This window comes from Orbicella faveolata, unplaced genomic scaffold (genome assembly GCF_042242905.1).
Source record: "Orbicella faveolata isolate gen_17 unplaced genomic scaffold, um_ofav_v1 contig_13, whole genome shotgun sequence".
Lineage (NCBI taxonomy): Eukaryota > Metazoa > Cnidaria > Anthozoa > Scleractinia > Merulinidae > Orbicella > Orbicella faveolata.
Genome location: NW_028301540.1, coordinates 11,636,642 through 11,643,186, shown reverse-complemented (window position 1 = coordinate 11,643,186; position 6,545 = coordinate 11,636,642).

The following is a 6,545-nucleotide window of genomic DNA, read 5'->3' as shown; positions in this document are numbered from 1 at the left end:
CTGACCACTAACTCGGCCCCAATCCCCATCAACCAATGCAACGCCACAAACTACTAGATGCAGATGGCGGATGAAGGACCGGTGGGAAGAAATTTTCCCACCGCTGTTTCCTAAGGACGGGAGCCTTTTTCAAAAGAAATGTTCCGCTATTTTTCAGCTGTTGGACTGAGAGAATTTTTATATTTTTTGACCGGCTGGGAGGTCAGTATTGGGAAAAACTGTACCCGAGGTCTTGAGTACGGCTCGAGACCGCAGTATCTCCCAATACGGACCGACCAAGCCGGCGGAAAATAACGTGTTTATCTTTTCTCTACGACACTGCTTTGCCGTAGATTTTGTGTTGAATTTTATTCCGGCGTATGCGTGGATCTGCGTGCGTTCGACATTTCAGGCGCAAAAACCGATACCGTTTGCATAATTGCTTGACTCTGTGTTGAATGTTTACATGTTCAGTTCGCTGCAAATTTGGGTGCAATGCAGTCTGCAATGGGTGTCCAGATGAAAAATGGGCTTTTGAACATTATGCTAGCATTTTTTCGAGCACTTTTGTGAGGCAAAAGCATTAAGCATTATTCGAGCATTTTAATAGCATTTTCCTGGAAATATATTTTCTTTTCCACGTACAAAAAATAGAAATAAAAATTACTATTTACCTGAAAACGAAGACTTACCTTGAAATTGAAAAAGTTTCAAATGCCACCCTAATACAGCCGAGTGGAGCATTAAAGATGATTTCCAGTCCGTACGTACTGCACACTCTCGAGAGTTTGTTTGCGTTTTTTTTATTTTGTTGCATGTAAGACATCACAGCATGAAGTCAATTCAGTTTCAAAACATGCACCGCCATAATGGATGCCAAGCGGTCGAATCTTTATGCTTCGTTCTTTCTCATTTCACTTGATGAAACAACTTCGCAGCTGTAAAAATAAATAAAGCTGTTGGAAAAAGAATTTGGGAAGCTTCAAAGATAAGGTATGTGTTTAGTAACGAATAACATCGATTCGCATTCCATCGAGTGAGCCTTACAATCATCATAAGGGTGCTGAGACTGCGCAATACGGACTGGAAATTTAGTGGGGAAATATAAGCATAATGTACAAAAGCCTAATGGAAAAATCCGGCCCGCTCGAGCGAGAGCGATCAAGGTTTAGGGTTCCGGACCGCTGAGCTGAGCTGGCGAAAAAAGTCAAGTCTTTTCATTCAACGTGACGAAGTTATCGCTCGAGGTCGGGTCCCTAAACCGGACACTGATCCTTAAATCTTATCAAATTATCTGAATATGTGGTAAAATTCTCCCAACCAATGGTGTAAAGTAAAAGTGAGGAAAAGCAAGGAGAATTTGTACATCGGTCTTATATAAAAGCAACCACCGTAGGAAAAAGATGGCGGCTGTACGTTTTACCACAATGCCTCGCGAACCTAACACAGCCCAAAAGGCACGAAGAAAGCCTTATAATTGCAATATTTGTCCCTGTACAAAGGATATTAAGTAACCTAGGTTTGAAGATTTTATAACGTTTCTGTACGTTTTTATGAACGTTGTTTAGGTTTTCGTGCGCTAAGAACTATGGGTGAATGTACCAGTCGCCATCTTTTTTCCTACGGAGGATTGTGCGCGCGCTTTTCGATAATTTGGAATTGTTACGTGCAGTGACGTCATCAGGGCGTGTTGCAAAGAAAAGAGAAAAATCGAACGCAAAGATGTCACTTCATTATGGAGGGATATCTTTTGTTCTGTTCCTTTTCTTGTACTTCATAAACTTTGGCATTGAAGGAACGAATAACAGTCGATTTGGAATCCGAATTGTTCGTAAAACAAAGCTGAAGAAATTTCAGGCTGTCGATGGCAATGATTTTTACGATGTGACGAGCTCGCGTTCTGGGGAGAGCGACAACTGCGATGGGAAAAAGAAAAAGAAGAAAGCGTTCAAAAGAAATAAAGTCACACCAGCACCGGGAGAAGAGGAAGCTTGGAGTAGAACAAACGGAAAGAAACCGCGTGCGGCAAACAAGTACCTTGCCCAAGAAAGCTGTTATACCGATCACACTGAGATTGTAGAAGAAGATGGTAAAATGACATTGAAAACTTCACTCCAGAAGTGGAACCTTAAAACTGGAAGAGAAATCAAACTTGGCAAGAATGAAACTGACGAGTCTTCTTCCTCGGTCGGCACGGATCTTATGTCGTCGTTTCTCAACGTTCTGACTCCCGCAACAGTGGACAATTTTAACGTGTGCAATTCAGACCCGTACCAGGCCTCATCATGTGACCTGTTCTGTCCAATAGACTATGTTCCTGGGCCCAGTGGTGTTGGCGTCAAGAATGACGTAATCATAGACTTATCAGAAGACAATGATTGGGTAGACACTTGCAAACGCATCAAGAAGAAATCAGCTTTGTCTAACTTCTTGTCGAAGTTCAAGCGCGGATCAAAAACCACCAAGGTCCGCAAAATCTGTGTTTAAAAGGCCCTTTTTAAAAGCCCCATCTTTTCGAAGAGCCCTTTTACCCCAATCCCCTATTTTTAAGAAAAATATAAAAAAATAACTTTGTCGCCAATACAAGATGTTTTCTGGTAAACTCTGTAACATATGCTATTGAACTTTTTTTACTTGCTTTCCTGTGATCGAAATGCTTTTATCTTGTAACTTAATCGAAATTTGTGTTATCATTGAAGAACTAAAAATGCTCTTAATGAGATTCCTGTGTGTTTTGTGTTCTAATAAACCCTTCGAGGCTTTTGTGCACTGCACCCAGAGCTTGCGCCCTCCTAGACGGTCCCAGACCAGCGGATAAGAAACGCTCGCGAGGGTCTTCCCGACTGCTGGTCTAGGGGGACGCGGGCTCTTGGCGTAAGACTGCACCATATGTCCAACCTCCTGCATGAAAATATTAGAATTCCTGTCTACCACGTCAACTTTGTAAAGAACGAATTCAACATGCCACACCATCTGCAACGTTATACGCAATGGAGTGAGGGGACTAAATAAGACCACTTTCTGCGCTCTTGGCAAACATTAGGAAGCTTTAGATTGGACCACGAGTACGAGATTGAGTAACAGTACGATTTTCGACGTTCAAACCAGTGACGTTTCCAGAGCCCTCGTTCTTCATGCTGGTTTAAGGCAGAGGGGGACGCTCATGGGATGAAATGCGTATGTGTCGTGATAATGTGAAGCCTGTAAACTAGAATTGAAAAGTCGTCTTCGTACTCGATCTCGTACTGGTACTCAAATCTAAAGTCCGCTATTTTCTAACCTCGAAGGAACAATTCGTGTCATAATTCTCTCAACTTTTCATCAACTTGCGCAAATGGACCGCAGTTGTTCGAAGGCTGGATAACGCTATATCCACGGGATAAATCACTATCCAGTGGATAAGCGTTAAGAAAACAAACCGCGCTATCCGCTGGATAGGGATAAATCCGTTAGATAGCTTTATCCACCTTTCGAACCACCCGGGCCTGGCGTCATAAAGGCGATAACGTAACGTCACGAAGTCTCAGTAAGAGATAAAGCTGGTTTTGCCACATTAGGGATGGAACAAGGTGAGTTGACGACGGGCAATTTTCCTGATCATGAACTTTTCCCAAGTTGATTTTGTGCGGAAATTTTATTTTTTGACAGGCCGCCTGGTATGAGAAGAGAAGGGGGGGGGGGGGGGTCGGGGGGTCGGGGAGGAAGGGGTAGCTTGTTCGATATCTCCTTTTTTTTATATTTTTCTTTTATTTTGAGATGGATTTTTTTTCTGATACTTGCCAAACCAGGTCCCAGTTTGGAAGGGGTGTTCTGGTATAACGAAAAAACCGTAAAATCCCACGTTAAAGCGCTGGGCTTATATAACCTCAGAAGGGTTTTGGGAGGGCTTATACACGGGGGTCTTATATCGGGTTGGGGGGGGGGGGCATGTAAGCGGAATAAAAAAGGTGTTTTGGAACGACGAGATAAAACGTATCTGAGAAACGAATTAAAGCTCACATACCATTATATTTAGAGCTTTTACCCTATTACCCTATTACCCCAGTACCCTAAGAATGCACATATGCATTAGATGAGCTTATATCCGGGGGGCTTATATTAGGGGGACTTATAACCGGGGGCTTTAAAGTAGGATTTCACGGTATACTACAAAAACATCCCTTCCAATGTAAAATTCTCATTTTTCCTCAACAAAGGAAAAAATCACCCTACGTTGTATCGTTCGGCCATCTCTTCTACACTCAAACGTTGTGGGTTTGAATTTATAGTTTCGCGCGCTGACTCAGACAAGGAGCTGATAGTGAAGAACTCAACTGACTTCGCCTCCACCATCGCCAGTGAAGAGATCCAGGACCACGAGATCATGGTGTCTTTCGACGTAGAGTCACTGTTTACCAACGTACCGATCGAGGGCGCCGTACAAGCCGCGCTACAAAAAATGGAGAACGACGCAGGCCTGGCTGACCGCACGACACTTGCACCAGTTCAAATCGCGGACCTCTTGGATTTCGTATTAAGATCTACGCACTTCCAGTACAACGGATCGATTTACGAACAACGAGACGGCGCAGCCATGGGGAGCCCTGTATCCGCGGTTATTACTAATCTCTACACGGAGATATTTGAAAAACAAGCAATAGAGTCTGCACCTTGCAAGCCTAAGACCTGGAAACGCTACGTAGACGATACTTTCACCATCTTGGATCGGGATAGAGTTGACGTCTTCCTGCAACACTTGAACAGTCAACAACCATCAATCCGTTTCACCATGGGGATCGAGAACAACAACAAGATCGCCTTTCTCGACACGTCAGTTTACAGAGAACCTGATGGTAGCCTTACCACCAGTGTCTACAGGAAACCAGCACATACTGATCAGTACCTAGCGTATGATTCACACCACCCTCAGTCAGTAAAGCGCGGTATTGTGAAGTGTCTGTACGACCGGGCTAAACGTATCGTGACCAAACATCAGTAATCGCTGGAGAGAAGAAACATCTGTCATCTGTACTTGTTTCTAACGGATATCCCTCCTCTTTTGTACAGAAGATCACAAAGGCACGAACAACCCCAAGTAGAGAGCCTGTCGCGGAATTTAAATCCACCGCCGTTTTACCTTATGTCCAAGGAGTTTCGGAGTCTCTCCGCCGCTGCCTAGAACAACAAGGCATTCGCACCGTCTTTAAGTCCGACACGACACTTCGGTCACACTTAGTGCGACCAAAGGACACCGTCAATCCGGCTAAACAAGATGGTGTTGTCTACAGGATTCCCTGTGAGTGCGGCAAAGTCTACATCGGGGAAACAGGGAGATCTATGCAGGAGAGGATCAAAGAACACGACAAGGATATACGACTCGCCCGTACCCAGACCTCCACCGTTTCTGAACACACCCACGAGACCGGCCACTATCCTATCTGGAATGAGGTCAAGTTTATTGATCGAGATCCTCACTGGTACACACGTAGGGTCAAGGAAGCTATTCACATAAGACCTCACCCTAACAACATCAACAGGGATAGTGGAATTGAAATTCCTGAAGCATGGATACCTACGATCAAGAAACACAACAACAGGAGAACGGTACAACAGCGGACCACTGAGGGAACAGCTACTCGCCGGAACAGTGGAACAATAGGAGGATCGAAATGCACCAATCACAGCCGACCTTTGTGATATAAATGATACCGTGCAATCAGTCGACTTTATCGCCTGAAGAAGACTAGCAGTAAGAAGTCTAAACGTCGCGATCTACATCTCAAGTGAATACATCGTGAGACAAACGATAATACGCTTTATTATATTAAGGAGCTGATAGATATGATAAAACTTTCCATAGCTGCGGTCTTAGGGAAGTTTGACTGAGAACATGATTAGTCCACTGAGGAAGCAAGGCTAACAGGGCTAGAAAACGTCGTGTACGTAAAAGGTCGATAGGACGGGCGGTATTTGGGCTCGTTAGGTCAAATTTGCTTTGTTTGCAATAAAGTGATAATTTCCTGCAAACTGACGCTCAACGTCATAGGTAGTTTTTCGCGTTTTACGTAACTCAGATCTAAGTTAGCATGAAAACTATGAATTAACATCTGCAATGTTTATAAAAAATTTTTGATCTTCAAAAGGCGAACTTGAATTTGAAGCACAACTGCTGTTTTCGTAAGAGAAATTTAAGCCGCTTTATCAGTTTTAAGCCGCGTTATCAGTTCTACTCTTCATACCGAAGTAGGCACAATGTAAAATACGTTTCATGTAATGATAAAAAAAAAAAAATACAAGTTTTTGATTTTAGAGTCTTTTAATAGCATCTATAAAATGTTTAAAATCAGATCTGCCCAAAAAGTTTGACCGATCTTATAACTAACTTAGGGGAGCTAGGAAAAAATATCAGTCTGCTTATCAGAATTAGTTTATTTGATCTGCGTAATAGACCATTTTACAGTTGTCTGCTAAGAGACCTGGCCTTTGGATGGCAGCGAGGCTGGAGTTGACTTTGTTTTGATACAGACCTCATTGTTTTTGTCATGTAAATGCACCTAGTTAACATCAGAACAACTTGTTTTACACAA